A 17,800-nucleotide genomic window follows, 5' to 3' on the forward strand; every position below is an offset into this window, starting at 1 on the left:
CGATTCTACCAGTGAAATGAAAATGCACTTGTTCTAGCTTGTGGTTTGGATAATTTTTATGTTTATGACAAAAACCTAATGTTGTTAATGTAGTAATGGCTATATGATGTGGAAGAGCCAGGGTGAAATTTATTTTTAAGTGAAAAAGTCATCACACACTGATTTTTATCTGCAACAAGTCCATTTGGTGGAAACACACCACTGGTGGGAAAATGTGCATATTATTCGCATGAAAATCTGTCGGCAATTGGATGGAAACCTAGCTATAGAGAACAATGATTTATGCTCCAGCACACCACGATGGACTTCACTGTGGATGATGGCGACGGATGAATGGCACGACAATGGGCCTCAAGATCTCGTAACGGTATCTCTGTGCATTCAAATTGCCATTGATAAAATGCAACTGTGTTTGTTGTCCCTAGCTTATGCCTGCCCATACCATAACCCAACTGCTAACATGGGGCAATCTGTTCACAATGTTCACATCAGCAAACCACTCGCCTACACGACGCCATACACGCTGTCTGCCATCTGCCCAGTACAGTTGAAACCAGGATTCATCCATGAAGAGCACACTTCTCCAGCGTACCAGTGGCCATCGAAGGTGAGCATTTGCCCACTGATGCCGAACTGCAGTCAGGTCAAGACCCTGGTGAGGATGATAAACACGCAGATGAGCTTCCCTGAGATGGTTTCTGACAGTTTGTGCAGAAATTATTCGGTTGTGCATACTCACGGTTTCCTCAGCTATCCGGGTGGCTGGTCTCAGATGATCCTGCAGGTGAAGAAGCCGGATGTGGAGGTCCTAGGCTGGCGTGGTTACATGTGGTCTGCGGTTGTGAGGTCGGTTGGACGTACTGTCAAATTCTCTATAACAACGTTGGAAGCGGCTTATGGTAGAGATATTAACATTCAATACTCTGGCAACAGCTCTGGTGGACCTTCCTGCAGTCAGCATGCCAATTGCACGCTCCCTCAAAACATGAGACATCTGTGGCATTGTGTTGTGTGGCAAAACTGCATATTTTAGAGTGGCCTTTTATTGTCCCCAGCACAAGGTGCACCTGTGTAAAGATTATGCTGTTTAATCAACTTCTTGATATGCCACACCTGTCAGATGGATGGATTGGTTTGGCAAAGTAGAAATGCTCACTAACAGGGATGTAAAAACATTTGTGCACAAAATGTGAGTGACAAATAAGCTTTTTGTGCATATGGAAAGTTTCTGGGATCTTTTATTTCCGCTCATGAAACATGGGATCAATTATTTACATGTCGCATTTATATTTTTGTTCAGTATACCTATTGAAAGCCAATTCTACCTGCTGTCCTAGATAGCTTTTCAGCTGTCCTTAGATTATGCTGAGAAACAAGACCAAACACATAGATTCTACTGATTAAGCCTTTCAAATCAATGTCCTAGTAGGAGGATAAATGTTTATTTTTGGAAGCATGCATCTCTTTCCTGCCAATGACACTCTCTTTGATTTGCACTGGTAGTGATCTTCAAAAAAAGAATGTTTGCTAAATAGTATGAGAGAGAAATAGCACATATTGGGTGAACTTCAGCACAATCAGACTACTGAACCAAATGCAATGCCAGGTACAGTACATTTCAGAAATAGTTGATGGGTTTCAAGGGTTTGTAGTATAATAATGACTGGATTACTTTAAATACACACTGGATGCATATACTGTAGATATATCAACACAATAGTGCTCTGTCAAGTTACAATACAAGTATTTGGCTAATTAGCTAGATAGGTAAACTAATTTACTCACATTTGAACCCAGATACACTTATTCACTCTTCAAGTGTGAAGAAATTACATTTTAACTAAGTAATTACTCATGGAATATTCTCAGAGGACTATACGCCTCCCTGCTGTAACCCTCAGAATACAGTGACCCGCTTGCTGCCTCACTGTCACATCTGCTCCTGCAACGCCCTCTACTGCTCATCCTGTGTCTCCTTGACCTGCCGCCACTCCCCCGTACTCTCTCCCTCTCCCTCTCTCTCTCTCTCTCTCTCTCTGTGTGTGATTGTGTGGGTGGAGACAGGTGTGCTGGAGTCAGAGCAGATCCCCACCAGCTGCAACATGTTCCATAATCAAGACCTCTACAAATACTCAGTCCTGCCACTTCCACACTGCCAGATCGTAACCTCTGCTCAGTCAGTCTACGGTTCTAGCCGTTTGTTACTATTCAGATCCTGTTTTCCTTGCCTGACGCTGCTTTCTTCTCCGCTACAGTTCTGCCCGCTCCGACTCTGGTCCCTGTCTCCAGTCCTACGTCTCGTCATCCTGCTACTCTGTCCTGGATTCCCCACTCTACTACTCCCTTGGATTCCCCTCCAGACCTGCTCACCTGTCTCAACCCCCCTCGCTCCAGCCTCAGCCTCCGCACCTGGTTTCCAGCAGTTTCCCCTGACCTGCACTCCATCTTCCCCCTGTGTTTCAATAAATACCTTGGTTACTTCATCCCAGTCTCCACGTCTGAGTCTGCTCTTGGGTTCCCCTGTTCCACTCCGCGTAACAGTACAATCTGGCCGTGTAGAGATGAACCCAGCAGACACTGCTACTCTCCACCAAACCCTCGTCCGCCAAGGCGCCCTGCTCGAGCAACATGACCAAGCCCTGAAGACCCTTCTGGAGCACATCAAGGAATTTTCACAGAGCCTGTCTGACCTACAGGGCCGACCCTTCGCCCAGAGCTCACAACCAGTTCCAAGTCCTTCTCCCCCGCTCTGGGAGCCGTTTGTTTCCGACTCCCGAGCGTTACGATGGCAACTTCGGAGCTTGCAGAGCCTTTTTGGTACAATGTTCACTAGTATTTGAGCAACAGCCCTACTCTTATGCTAGCGAACGGGCCAAGATTTCCTTTCTGATTGGCTGCCTCCGTGGAGCAGTGCAGTGTGGGAGAGACAGTCCCCCATCTGCTTCTCCTACTCCAGATTCCCGGAGGAGATGAAGAAATTCTTCAACCACCCGGTCTGCGGTAAGGATGCCACTAAACGACTCCTGTCCCTCCGTCATAGTGTTGCTGAGATGACATGTGAGTTCCGCACCCTCGCCGCTGAGAGCAGCTGGAATGAGGAGAACCTTCAGGGAGCATTCCGGAACGCACTCACTGAGACCCTCAAGGACGAGTTGGTGTCCAGGGATGAGCCTGATGGACTTGATGAACTCATCTCTCTCACTATCCGCATCGACAACCGTCTCCGTGAGCGTCGGAGGGAGAGGGTAGGTAGGGTTGCATGTCCCATAACATCTGCTTCAGTGCCTTGTCCTCCTTCTCCAACTGCATCCCATCCTCAGGCTCGTCCAGATCCTGAACCCATGCAGCTCGGCCGGGCCTGTCTCTCTCCAGAGGAGTGGCAACGACGAATCGGCGCTAGGAGCTGCCTATACTGTGGCCAGGTTGGTCACATTGTCTCCACTTGTTCTCTGCGTCCAGCAAAAGAGGGGGCTCGGCAGCAGTGGAGGATATACTGTTGAGCCAAATCGCCTGCCCATCTTCCCCCAGACCCCTGCTTGAAGGCAACCTTGTGTGGCAGAGCCAGGCTTTTCCTCTGTCTGCTCTCATCGATTCGGGCACCGACGAGAGCTTCCTGGACCGAGGTGTCGTTACACAGTTGGGCCTGGACACTGTCCCACTCGATTCACCCCTCGATGCCAACGCTCTCAATGGACAGCTTCTCACCCGTGTCTGTGAGAGAACCGTCCCTGTAATTCTGCGTCTCTCTGGAAATCACCAGGAAAAGATCAGTTTCCACATAATCGACTGTCCTTACTCTCCCCTGGTTCTTGGCCATCCATGGTTAAAGCTACACAACCCACAGATTGACTGGACCGCCGGAAAGGTAATCACTTGGAGTTCATTTTGTCACTCTAATTGTTTACATTCTGTCCTTCCCCCTGCCTTGTCTGTGCCCTAGTTCATTCCAGAACCTCCTGACCTGTCATCAGTTCCTCCCAAGTATCACGATCTAGCTCCTGTGTTCAGCAAGCACCACGCCCTCTCGCTGCCGCCTCATCGGTCGTACGACTGCGCCTTTGACCTCCAGCCTGGAGCTCCTCTCCCCAGTAGCTGGTTGTTTAACCTTTCTCGTCCCGAGCAAGAGGCTATGGAGAGGTACATCCAGGATTCTCTGGCTGCAGGATTTATCAAGCCATCTTCCTCCCCGGTGGGTGCTGAGTTTTTATTTGTGAAGAAGAAGGATGGGTCACTGAGGCCGTGCATAGACTTCCGTGGTCTGAATAATATCACTGTTAAGAACAAGTACTCCTTGCCACTCATCAGCTCTGCTTTTGTCCCCCTCCGTGGTGCCACGGTGTTTACCAAACTCGACCTCCGGAATGCCTACCACCTTGTCCGCATAAGAGAGGGGGACGAGTGGAAGACTGCGTTCAACACACCACTTGTTCACTTTGAGTATTTGGTCATGCCTTTTGGTCTTACTAACGCCCCTGCTGATTTCCAGAACCTAGTCAATGACATGCTGAGGCATGTGATTGGACGCTTCGTTTTTGTCTATTTAGATGACATCCTGATTTTTTTCCAAGGACCCTGAGGCTCACCAGCAACAGGTTCGCCAAGTTCTTCAACGGCTGTTGGAGAATAAGCTTTTTGTTAAAGCTGGAAAATGTGAGTTCCATGCTGCCACAAGGTCTTTCCTGGGTTATATTATTGCACAGGGACAGTTACGTATGGACCCCGCCAAGGTCATGAGAGTCACAGAGTGGCCTGAGCCCTCCAACCTGAAGCAGCGACAGCGTTTCCTGGGGTTTGAACATTTTTACAGACGTTTCATCCGCAACTACAGCCGTCTGGCAGCACCTCTCACCTCCACCTCCACTCCGTTCCACTGGACTCCTGAGGCAGAGGTAGCATTCCTGGAACTAAAACGTCACTTCACCTCCGCTCCGGTCCTTACTCAGCCCGACCCAGAACTCCAGTTCATCGTGGAGGTGGACGCCTCTGACACCAGGGTAGGTGCTGTTCTGTCTCAACGTTCCCCCTCTGATCAGAAGGGCCACCCATGTGCATTCTTTTCCCGTAAGCTCTCACCGGCAGAGAGGAATATTTACATTGGAAACCGGGAACTCCTGGCAGTTAAGCTGGCTCTGGAGTTATGGCCTCACTGGCTGGAGGGCTCTGTAACCCCCTTCATCGTGTGGACTGACCATAAAAACCTGTCCTACATCCAGACCACCAAACGTCTGAACTTCCGGCAAGCCAGGTGGGCCTTGTCCTTTGGTAGATTCAATTTCACACTCACTTATCGCCCCGGTTCGAAGAATACCAAGCCTGATGCCCTCTCTTGCCAGTTCACCACCGACAACATGGGAACCGAGCCAGAAGCCATTGTGCCATCCACCTGCATCGTTGCCGCCATCACCTGTGAGATTGAGTCCCGTATCCGCCAGGCTCAGCAGAACCAGCCTGATCTGGATAACAGTCCTAGTAATGCTCTGTTTGTCCCAGATTGTGTTCGCTCTGATGTTCTTCAGTGGGGCCATTCTACCCACCTCACCTGTCACCCTGGTATGAACTGGACCCTCGCATTCCTGCGTCAGCGCTTTTGGTGGCGAGAGATGTCCGGGAGTTTGTCTCCGCCTGTTCGGTTTGTGGCCGGAACAAAACCTCCACTAAACCCACTTCCGGTCTGCTCCGCCCTCTTCCCATACCCAGTCGCCCCTGGTCACACATAGCTCTGGACTTCGTCACTGGCCTTCCTCCATCTAACGGTAACTCCGTCATCCTCACCATTATTGACAGGTTTTCCAAAATGGCTCACTTCATTCCCCTCTCCAAGGTCCCATCCTCCAGGGAGACTGCGGACCTGTTAGTATCCCATATGTTTTGTCTGCATGACATCCCCTCTGACATCATTTCCGACAGAGGACCCCAGTTTACCTCCCAGGTATGGAGATCCCTCTGTCCAGCTCTTGGTATCAATGTCAGTCTTTCTTCTGGATATCACCCCCAGACCAACGGCCAGACCCAACGGGCCAACCAAGAGATGGAGACTGCCCATGAGTTCTGCTAACCCTTCCTCCTGGAGCACTCAGCTACCCTGGGTTGAATATGCCCACAACACCCTCACCAACGCCTCGTCAGGTATGTCACCCTTCGAGTGTGCTCTGGGTTCCCTCTGTCCAGGACCATCTGCGCCGTTGTCACCGTACCAGGAGGAAGGACCGGGCTGCCCTTCTTCGTGCCTCCGACAGGACCCAGTCCCAAGCCAACCGTCGCCGGGCCTCAGCTCCAGTCTACACCCTGGGTCAAAAGGTATGGCTCTCATCGAAGGACCTGCCATTGAAGGTGGCATCGAATAAACTTTCCCCCCGATTCTTTGGTCCCCTTCGAAATTGACCGTGTCATTAACCCCTCTGCGGTGCACCTGAAACTCCCAGCCTCTCTCAGGATCCATCCTACCTTCCACGTCTCCCTGATTAAACCTGTCTGCTCCAGTCCCCGGTCTCCTCCTGCAGCAGCTCCTCCACCCTTCAGCTCATCGATGACCATCCTGCCTATACAGTCCGGCGGCTTCTTGATGTGCGCCATCATGGCTGGCAGTACCTGGTGGACTGGGAGGGATACGGGCCTGAGGAGCGCTGCTGGGTGCCCCGCCGTCACATTCTGGACCCCTCCCTCTTACGGGATTTCTATATCTCACACCCAGATAAGCCTGTGGTCGGAGAGAGAGGGAGGGGGGGTACTGTCACATCTGCTCCTGCAACGCCCTCTACTGCTCATCCTGTGTCTCCTTGACCTGCCGCCATTCCCCCAGTACTCTCTCCCTCTCCCTCTCTCTCTGTCTGTGTGTGTGTGTGGGTGGGTGGAGACAGGTGTGCTGGAGTCAGAGCAGATCCCCACCAGCTGCAACATGTTCCATAATCAAGACCTCTACAAATACTCAGTCCTGCCACTTCCACACTCCCAGATCGTAATCTCTGCTCAGTCAGTCTACGGTTCTAGCCGTTTGTTACTATTCAGATCCTGTTTTCCTTGCCTGACGCTGCTTTCCTCTCCGCTACAGTTCTGCCCGCTCCGACTCTGGTCCCTGTCTCCAGTCCCACGTCTCGTCATCCTGCTACTCTGTCCTGGATTCCCCACTCTACTACTCCATTGGATTCCCCTCCAGACCTGCTCACCTGTCTCAACCCCCCTCGCTCCAGCCTCAGCCTCCGCACCTGTTTCCAGCAGTTTCCCCTGACATGCACGCCATCTTCCCCTGTGTTTCAATAAATACCTTGGTTACTTCATCCCAGTCTCCTCGTCTGAGTCTGCTCTTGGGTTCCCCTGTTCCACTCTGCGTAACACACACTCTTCTCTCTGCAAGCAAAAGTTGAGTTCTTAGATGTCTTATAAGCCTCCAACTGGTCTAAACCAATGAGGGAGAGGATGATTACTTTGTGTTTTGAGGTCTTTGTATTTCCTGTGGTCTTCTCAGCTGTGTTCAAACACAGCCTACATGAGAGAGACATCAATAAAACATGAAGGAAACCTGTAGGAGTAATGTGTTAGGAAAATATCTGGCAACAGTATAGGTGTTATTTGTGTATGGTGGGACGGGCAGATCAACAGGTGCAAGTGTGTTATGATGTGTGATTATGTGCTAACAGTTATATACTTTGCTGTCCACGACTCCACACTAAATCATGATCCTTGTACATAATGCACATCCTCTGGCACTACCAAAGCAATTCATAGTGGGACTTAGGCTAGTACATTGGTATAATCATAGAGAACAACATCATGGGCTGAAAAACTAGCGTGGTGAGGTTTGAAAACAAGCTGAAGACAATAAAGTGAATCAAACTGTAGCCATAGCAGTGACTTCAGTCCTCTCTAAAATGTAGGGGAGGCCAAATAAGTTCATTACTGTGCAGTGGACCTCTGTTAAAACACTGAGAAGAGCCCTTCTGATACTGACAGGGTTGTATGTTGTTGTGACTTTGGGACATAGAGCTGTTTCAAACCAACACACACACACACACACAGACACACACAGGGGCGGAATATTGCAGACAACTTAAGGGCACTATAGCTTTCAACATAAAAAGCAGATGGCTCTCTTTATTTTGGGCAAATCAGCCCCATCATGTGTAGCCTAACTGGATTTTGTGTATAATGAAGCAATTTGATTCATGGGCCAGGGCAGAACAGTGTCTGATGGGCACGCCTGTCTGGTCCGCATGAGGTGGATGGGTTACAAGAAGACATAGGGAGTGTGCCGTGGGTACTTCTAAACTGAGGTAGGCTATAACCAATAATAACCACATCCCTTGGCTAATCGCGCATAGGGCAAAGTGTTTGGTGAATGACATTAAGGTAGCTAGCTACTCACCCCAAAACACTGCAGATTTGGAAACAGACATTTACAAGTTGTTTTGTGACTGTTTTTCATATTCATTTAGGGCACAGTTATGGTTGCAAAGGTAGTTGAGTGTGCGCAAAAAGTGTTCTTGGGAATTAGCACCTACTGCTGCTGTAGTTTTGGGTCGAGCATCAGTCTGCATCGAAGCACTTGAGAAAGAACAGCGCCTACCTGAGAGTTTGTCGGTAACCGGAAAGCTACCCGGTCCACTGTCACTTTGTCCCGGCTGTACGTGATAAGGGACGAAGTGTTTGCAACACACCTCCGGGTGGGGGGATTTGCTGGTAGGTAGCCAGCACCAATCTGAGAGGGGTAGAATGAGGGGGCGGGAAGGTGAGTTTGAAGAGGGCAGGCTTTCCACGATGACAGCGCTTTCCCTCTCATAATTTCACCCTACCAAAAAACACTTCAAAATCCAGTGGAAAAATATAAGAATTACCGTAGAAGTCAGTTGGACCAAAACAGCCCGCATTGACGCAACGAAAATCTAAAGTCGGAAGAAAATAAGAGCAAGAAGAAACGTTGTTTTCTGGTGAGAATGTGTGTTTTGTGTGTGTCTGGTTGTCAGTAAATTGTTGTGCTATGTTTTGTGTGTGTCAATGTTAATCATTGACAGGCATTGAAAATCATCGTCGTTTCATTCACAAGCAACAACCTGCTGTTTGTGTTGTGCACATAATAGCGTTAAGGTAACAGGTTTCACCTCGCCTTAACCGCAGCAGAGAGAAGTGTATACCTCGGCTTTGAGGTGGTTCTGATTAGAGAATGTGGTGCTCATTAAATGAAAAGGTGTATTTGTTTTAAGTGGGAAAATGCACATTTACCATGCGGACTATGTGTGCGGTAAGCTTTTTACTCACTTACGTCGGGATATGTTATAGAAAGAGCCAGTTGAATCGACTTACTCAGGACACTGTCTCCTAACCGGCAATGCGACACCAATCCGAAGGCTTACTGTTACTTCTCCTATTGATAAATAAAACATATCTCTATTATTTGTAATACTTTTAAATGTATCCAGACTTGCCAGATAGCCTTTTCCCCTGTGATTTTGTCAAATTATTGGTACAGCAGAGCATCACTGAACATGTAGGATAGGCTACATATCGAATAACCTTGGAATATATCGAAATTATTGCTGTTATCGAGGGTTACTCAGATTTCAGTGATTAGCATATATTTAGACAAATTCTTTAAAATCAAACGCCATTACCAACTAGTATATTAACTGATGACATGTAACAGATAGCCGAGTTCATGTTCTCCAAACTGTCCATGAACGACAAAAAAATAAGAAATGAATAAGTTATCTCAATGAGGGATGAAAATGAGTCAAGAGAAAACATCTAATTTTAATGCAACCTTAGGTTTTCATATCGAAGCACTCTCATAAATGTTTGATTCGGAGGAGCTACGTGCATCTGCTCACTGTGACAAAAGGCAATGATGCAGTTCATATACTGTGTGTGTGTGTGTGTCTGTCTGTCTCGGTGTGTGTGTGTGTGTGCGCGCGTGCACAGTCTAGTAAAAAATATAAAGTAAAAAAATACACAATTGAATGGGTCAGAAATAGGTCTAAGTGAACATTGTAGTCAAAACTAAACTGAAGCCTTAAAAAAGCCCCAAAATGGGTCAGTGCAGATTAAAAATCACATGAAAGATTTCGAGTACAACAAATTTACAGGTTGGAGTGCTGTCTTCTGTACTGAACATGACAGGTTAAGTGCGCTACAAAAACAGCAGAGGAAAGTGGGTCGGCAAGCACCAAAGGGTCTACACCCAGAGAGCCCATTTCTGTCCAGCTGCAGAGCAGGACTCAGGCCTGTCCTCGACCACAGGCCACCAAATACAAAACACTGACCTGAGAGATTTGTCTCGTTCTGCAGCAGAGCAGGGGGGAGGTTTCAACAGTTTGGAAAAACTGTATGCCGATATACTTCTTTATTAGCTTTTCCTCCTCCACTCTTCCTCCTCCTCCGCTTTTCCTCCTCCTCTGCTTTTCCTCCTCCTCCTCCTCCTCCTCCTCCTCCTCCTCCTCCTCCTCATCCTCCTCCTCCTCCTCCTCCAGCTTTTCCTCCTCTACTCCATTCATATTGTCTGAAGGATAGAGTGGACTGATGCTATTTGAAGTCCTTCCCTTATGAGATCACAGAAAGAGGTGCTATACCTCTGACTTTAGTGGATTCATTTACAATTTAATCTCCCATCAACTTTACTTCTTTAGGCTCCTTTGCCAGCCCATGTTGTTGGCTCCTCCCTGGAAAGAAAACCCCCTGCTATGCTTCAAAGACATACACTACATGACCAAAAGTATGTACAGTCGTGGTCAAACGTTTTGAGAATGACACAAGTATTGGTCTTCACAAAGTTTGCTGCTTCAGTGTTTTTAGATATGTTTGTCAGATGTTACTATGGTATACTGAAGTATAATTACAAGCATTCCATAAGTGTCAAAGGCATTTAATGACAATTACATTAAGTTTATGCAAAGAGTCAATATTTGCAGTGTTGACCCTTCTTTTTCAAGACCTCTGCAATCCGCCCTGGCATGCTGTCAATTAACTTCTGAGCCATATCCTGACTGATGGCAGCCCATTCTTGCATAATCAATGCTTGGAGTTTGTCCGAATTTGTGGGTTTTTGTTTGTCCACCCGCCTCTTGAGGATTGACCACAAGTTCTCAATGGGATTAAGGTCTAGGGAGTTTCCTGGCCATGGACCCAACATGTCGATGTTTTGTTCCCCAAGCCACTTAGTTATCACTTTTGCCTTATGGCAAGGTGCTCCATCATGCTGGAAAAGGCATTGTTCATCACCAAACTGTTCTTGGATGGTTGGGAGAAGTTGCTCTCGGAGGATGTGTTGGTACCATTCTTTATTCATGGCTGTGTTCTTAGGCAAAATTGTGAGTGAGCCCACTCCCTTGGCTGAGAAGCAACCCCACACATGAATGGTCTCAGGATGCTTTACTGTTGGCATGACACAGGACTGATGGTAGCGCTCACCTTGTCTTCTCCGGACAAGCTTTTTTCCGGATGCCCCAAACAATCGGAAAGGGGATTCATCAGAGAAAATGACTTTACCCTAGTCCTCAGCAGTCCAATCCCTGTACCTTTTGTAGAATATCAGTCTGTCCCTGATGTTTTTTGCAATTCATTGCAATTCATCTGATCACTCTTCATGACATTCTGGAGTATATGCAAATTGCCATCATCAAAACTGAGGCAGCAGACTTTGTGAAAATTAATATTTGTGTCATTCTCAAAACTTTTGACCACGACTGTAGACAACTGCTTGTCGAACGTTTCATTCCAAAATCATGGGCATTAATATGGAGTTGGTCCCCCTTTGCTGCTATAACAACTTTCACTCTTCTGGGAAGGCTTTCCACTAGATGTTGGAACATTGCTGTGGGGACTTGCTTCCATTCAGCCACAAGAGTATTAGTGAGGTCGGGCACTGATGTTGGGTGATTTGGCCTGACTCGCAGTTGGCGTTCCAATTCATCCCAAAGGTGTTCGATGGGGCTGAGGTCACGGCTCTGCGCAGGCCAGTCAAGTTCATCCACACCAATCTCAACAAACCATTTCTGTATGGACCTCGCTTTGTCAGCGGGGGCATTGTCATGCTGAAACAGGAAAGGGCCTTCCCCAAACTGTTGCCACAAAGTTGGAAGCACATAATCGTCTAGAATGTGGAGCGTTAAGATTTCCCTTCACTGGAACTAAGGGGCCTAGACCGAACCATGAAAAACAGCCCCAGACCATTATTACTCCTCCACCAAACTTTACAGTTGGCACTATGCATTGAGGCAGGTAGCGTTCTACTGGCATCCGCCAAACCCAGATTAGTCCGTCGGACTGCCAGAGGGTGAAGCGTGATTAATCACTCCAGAGAACGCGTTTCCACTGCTCCAGAGTCCAATGGCGGCGAGCTTTACACCACTCCAGCCGACGCTTGGCATTGCGCATGGTGATCTTAGGCTTGTGTGCGGCTGCTCGACCATGGAAACCCATTTCATGAAGGTCTCGACAAACAGTTCTTGTACTGACGTTGCTTCCAGAGGCAGTTTGGAACTCGGTAGTGAGTGTTGCAACCGACGACAGACGATTTTTACTCGCTTCAGCACTCGGCAGTCCCGTTCTGTGAGCTTGTGTGGCCTACTACTTTGTGCCTCAGCCATTGTTGCTCCTAGACATTTCCACTTCACAATAACAGCACGTACAGTTGACCGGGGCAGCTCTAGCAGGGCAGAAATTTGACAAACTGACTTGTTGGAAAGGTGGCATCCTATGACAGTGCCACGTTGAACGTCGCTGAGCTCTTCAGTAAGGCCATTCTACTGCCAATGTTTTTTTTTTTTTTTTTTTTTTTTTTTATTGTTTTTTTTTTCTGGGGGGATGGATCAGCTTAATATTGCAGATAGATTGTATCTTCTATCAATGTAATTGTCTGCATCACTTCCAATCCCCCATGTTTTTTTTATTTTTTATATATATATATTCCCCTTTATTACTTTTCAACCCCACCATCCTTTCCCTACTTGGAGTAAATTAGTGAACAACAACGCCCAGGCCTCTACTTCCGGTCTATAATTACTATCTACACCTTATGGACAGAGTTAATTTTACAATAATTCTATATCCATATATATATATATATATATATATATATATATATATATATATTTATTTATTTTTTTGCTCCTGAACTTCTTCTACTCTCAACCTCTCCGATCATTTTCATGATGTCCATCCGGTTTGCTTCTAAATGCCATATCTTTCTAACTGTGCTCTTTCCCAAAAGCTCCCAACATACAACCTATATACTTATTATGGACACAGTATGCTTACATTATTAGCTATCTTTGTTATTATTTGTTGTTATTTGTTATTAGTCCCATCCTTCAACTCTATTCAATACCTCCCATCTATCTCTTAACACCATCCATATAGGATTTCTATTTGCCATATATATTTCAACCATAATGTGATGTTTTACAAAAGTTCTGAACCTTTCTATTCTCATTGCTTCTACAGATTGTGAATTAAAAATAAACATTTTTGCTAAAAGTATTATTATATTATTGATTGATTGACTATGACTTTTCAGATCACCCAGTAATGCTATCTGCAAGGTTAGTTCCAGGTAAATATTGCAATCCTTTAGCCATTCCTGGACCTGTGTCCAAAAACAAGCTACAAATGGACAGAACCAAAACAAATGATCTAATGATTCTATCTCTTCACAGCAAAATCTGCAGAGCTGGGAAGATTGTATCCCCCATATAAATAACATTCTATTGGTAGCAAGAATTTTATATAATAATTTAAATTGAAAGATTCTAATTTTTGAATCCGGTGTCGTTTTGCGTGTCAGTTCATAAACACTATGCCATGGGATTGGTACGTCAAAGATCTCTTCCCAACTATTTTGCAATCTATATGGGACGGCTGTCAATCCTTTGGTCCTTAAGTGAAACTGATATACTTTTTTATTTATCACAGTTTTCCTTAACCAATTATGTTCTTTAATGCAAGGCCGACAGACAAGTTCCTTACTTTCTCCCCTTCAACTTTCCTCTTCCACTTTTGCGGTAAGGCTGCAATTATTTGGTTGTAATTTTGGGTAGAGCAGACATTTCCATATGTTTTTGTTAGCTGCATGTGCGACATAACTCGACCAGTCCTACCGATGATATCATTTACGAAGATTATACCTTTTTTAAACATTCTGTCAAAAAATAAAGGTTTTTTGTCAATTAGTATATTTGAATTTAACCACAATATTTGTTGCATTATTTGTTCTGTCGTTTCTGGAGGATTAAATTGAAATTGCAACCAACTTTCTATGGCTTGTTTTAGAAATAGTGACATTTGGGAGATTATTTCCTTTTCAAATAACTGAAAGTGAGAGATTGTAATCTGAATAAAGGGAAAAAGGCCTTTCTTGAACAGTGGGTGAGACAATCTTACTAATTTGCTTGAGAACCAGTTCGGATTTAAGTATAACTTTTGGATGACTGAAGATTTTAGTGATAGGTCTAATGCTTTAATATTTAATAATTTCTGTCCTCCGAATTCATATTCATTATATAAATATGCTCTTTTAATTTTGTCTGGCTTGCCGTTCCAAATAAAATTGAATATTTTTTTCTCATATATTTTAAAAAAACTGTTTGCTAGGCGTAGGCAAGACCATAAGCAAATAGGTAAACTGGGATAATACTAAAGAGTTAATCAGGGTGATTTTTCCACAAATTGACAGGTATTTTCCTTTCCATGGTAGTAAGATCTTATCTATTTTCGCTAACTTTCTATTAAAATTTATTGAAGTGAGATCATTTATTTCCTTTGGGATATGTATTCCGAGTATATCCACATCACCATCAGACCATTTTATTGGTAAACTACATGGTAATGTAAAAATTGTATTTTTTAGTGATCCAATACGTAATATAGTACATTTGTCATAATTTGGTTTTAATCCAGAGAGGTTAGAAAATGTATCTAGATCCTCTATGAGGCTGTGGAGGGATTCTAGTTGTGGATCTAAAAGAAAACATGAATCATCTGCGTACAATGACACCTTTGTTTTTAAGCCCTGTATTTCTAATCCCCTGATATTATTATTGGATCTGATTTTAATAGCTAACATCTCGATGGCCACAATAAATAGATATGCTGATAGTGGACAACCTTGTTTCACTCCTCTTGATAGTTTAAAACTTTCTGAGAAATAGCCATTATTTACTATTTTACACCTAGGGTTACTATACATGATTTTGACCCATTTTATAAGAGATTCTCCAAAATTGAAATGCTCCAGGCATTTATATATAAATTCCAGTCGAACTTTATCAAATGCCTTTTCGAAGTCTGCTATGAATAGCAGGCCTGGTTTCCCATATTTTCCATAGTGTTCTATTGTTTCCAATACTTGCCTTATATTATCTCCAATGTATCTTCCATGTAAAAAACCTGTCTGATTAGAATGAATAATATCCGACAATACCTTTTTAATTCTATGCGCTATACATTTTGCTAGGATTTTTGCATCACAACACTGAAGTTGTGTTCTACTGCCAATGTTTGTCTATGGAGATTACATGACTGTGTGCTCGATTTATATACACCTGTCAGCAACGGGTGTGGCTGGAATAGCCGAATCCACGAATTTGAAGGGGTGTCCACATACTTTTGTATATATAGTGTAAATGCTTTAATTGAACACAGACTAGCCTGTGTGTCTGTGCGGCTTTCCACTTCCATCTCTCTGTCCTGCTCTCCGCCAGATTCAAGGCTCATAGCACGATGACTCCCTACCTGGACTCTGAGTGTGACCACAGGAAAAACGTCTTTCCTCAGCCAGCTTCTTCATCTGCTCAGACATATGGAGCAAAGAGCCTCTGTCACAGTGCACAGCTCGGTGGTGGAGGAGTGAGACATTCAGATTTACAGATCCAGCAGGGAATATGGAACTATGGGAGGACAGATTTGAGAGAACAGACAGTGAAGGGAGTCAGCTTTTTCTCTGAGACGCAGCGACTATTCACTGCTCCCTCATGAGTCATGACTCAGCGAGCTTGATCCCACTGAAGTGGCATGTTTGGGAGGTCTCGGTGGAGTTTTCTTTCTCTGGATCCTGCATATGAACAAAATAAACAGGCTACGGGGGATGAGTTAGTTTGGGGTAATGAGTTAGAGCTGAGTTGCTGCTCTTTGTCTCTCTCTTTCTTTCTCCAAGGCAGATTCTCTATAAATATCCACCTGTAGGGTATTAGGGGGCGGAACACTGTTTGTGACCTGGAAGCCTCCTACTGGAGCTTTACATGATTTAGTCGGGCATTGAACTGCGTAACCCACATAATCTACCAGTCATGTACAAAGGATCGAAAGCCTTCTCTACTCTTTGACACTCTTGTCATGGTAAACAACTCATAGCCACCAAATGAATGCAGCATATTCTCTTCTCCAATAGGCTCCTTTTGGAGATGCGGATGTCCCTGGTGGGGTGGGGCGGTCATTGAGTGGTGGGCATGAGGAGGAGGAAGATGAGGAGGAAGATGAGAAGGCAACCTCCAGGCGAGGAGGGACATAGACCAAACAGTCATTCTCCCGAGTGGCGCAGTGGTCTAAGGCACTGCATCGCAGTGCTAGCTGTGCCACTAGAGATCCTGGTTCGAATCCAGGCTCTGTCGTAGCCGGCTGCGACCGGGAGACCCATGGGGCGGCGCGCAATTGGCCTAGCGTCGTCCAGGGTAGGGGAGGGAATGGCCGGCAGGGATGTAGCTCAGTTGATAGAGCGTGGCGTTTGCAACGCCAGGGTTGTGGGTTTGATTCCCACAGGGGGTATGAAAAAAATAAATAATGTATGCACTAACTGTAAGTCGCTCTGGATAAGAGTGTCTGCTAAATGACTAAAATGTAATGTAAATGTTATATTCTGTCTAGCTGTTTAGTGTGCCTCACTGCACACACATTGTCTATTACGGCGCAGGACAGAGAAGTCACACAGAAATGCAATTAAAGCAATTCACTTTCCATGCATACAGTGTTTGCATGGAAAGTTTGTTTGTTGTGCTTCTTGAATTAGCATATAATCATGCAGTGTGACACGTCTGCCTAACGCAGGGTATGGTTCAGGTGTGCTAATGAGATCCATGGCATTGTTTAGGTCTCTGCTGCTGCTGCTGTTGTTGATATTGCATTATGTGAAGTCTGTGTTTTCCCTGGAAGGGCTAAAGCTGCATCTGTCACGTAAACACATTTTGGCACACTGCTAATGTGAAGTGTCGCGATGGCTCCAAGGTATTTTCATTTTTCTGTCTGTGTTTGTCTGTCTACTAACAGCTTAGTGTGTGTGTGTGTGTGTGTGTGTGTGTGTGTGTGTGTGTGTGTGTCTACTAACAGCTTGGTGTGTGTGTGTGTGTGTGTCTACTAACAGCTTGGTGTGTGTGTGTGTGTGTGTGTGTGTGTGTGTCTACTAACAGCTTGGTGTGTGTGTGTGTTTAGTAACAGCTTGGTGTGTGTGTTTGTGTGTGTTTACTAACAGCTTGGTGTGTGTGTTTACTAACAGCTTGGTGTGTGTGTGTGTGTGTGTGTTTACTAACAGCTTGGTGTGTGTGTGTGTTTACTAACAGCTTGGTGTGTGTGTGTGTGTGTGTACTAACAGCTTGGTGTGTGTGTGTGTGTGTTTACTAACAGCTTGGTGTGTGTGTGTGTGTTTACTAACAGCTTGGTGTGTGTGTGTGTTTACTAACAGCTTGGTGTGTGTGTGTTTACTAACAGCTTGGTGTGTGTGTGTGTTTACTAACAGCTTGGTGTGTGTGTGTGTGTGTGTGTGTGTTTACTAACAGCTTGGTGTGTGTGTGTGTGTGTGTGTGTGTGTGTGTGTGTGTCTACTAACAGC

General features: G+C 45.5%; 1 protein-coding gene across 2 annotated transcripts in view; it reads left to right on the top strand.

Moving 5' to 3' along the window:
• The first annotated feature begins 8,753 nt into the window (after window positions 1-8,753).
• Window positions 8,754-17,800, top strand: part of LOC121541809 (gamma-aminobutyric acid receptor subunit alpha-3) — a 162,725-nt gene continuing 153,678 nt past the window's right edge. For both annotated transcript variants that reach the window (XM_041851117.2, XM_041851118.2), the window contains exon 1: window positions 8,754-8,921. The gene's annotated coding sequence lies outside the window, so the exon portion shown is untranslated. The remainder of the gene's footprint in view (window positions 8,922-17,800) is intronic.

The sequence above is a fragment of the Coregonus clupeaformis genome, chromosome 27 (assembly GCF_020615455.1).
Source record: "Coregonus clupeaformis isolate EN_2021a chromosome 27, ASM2061545v1, whole genome shotgun sequence".
NCBI lineage: Eukaryota > Metazoa > Chordata > Actinopteri > Salmoniformes > Salmonidae > Coregonus > Coregonus clupeaformis.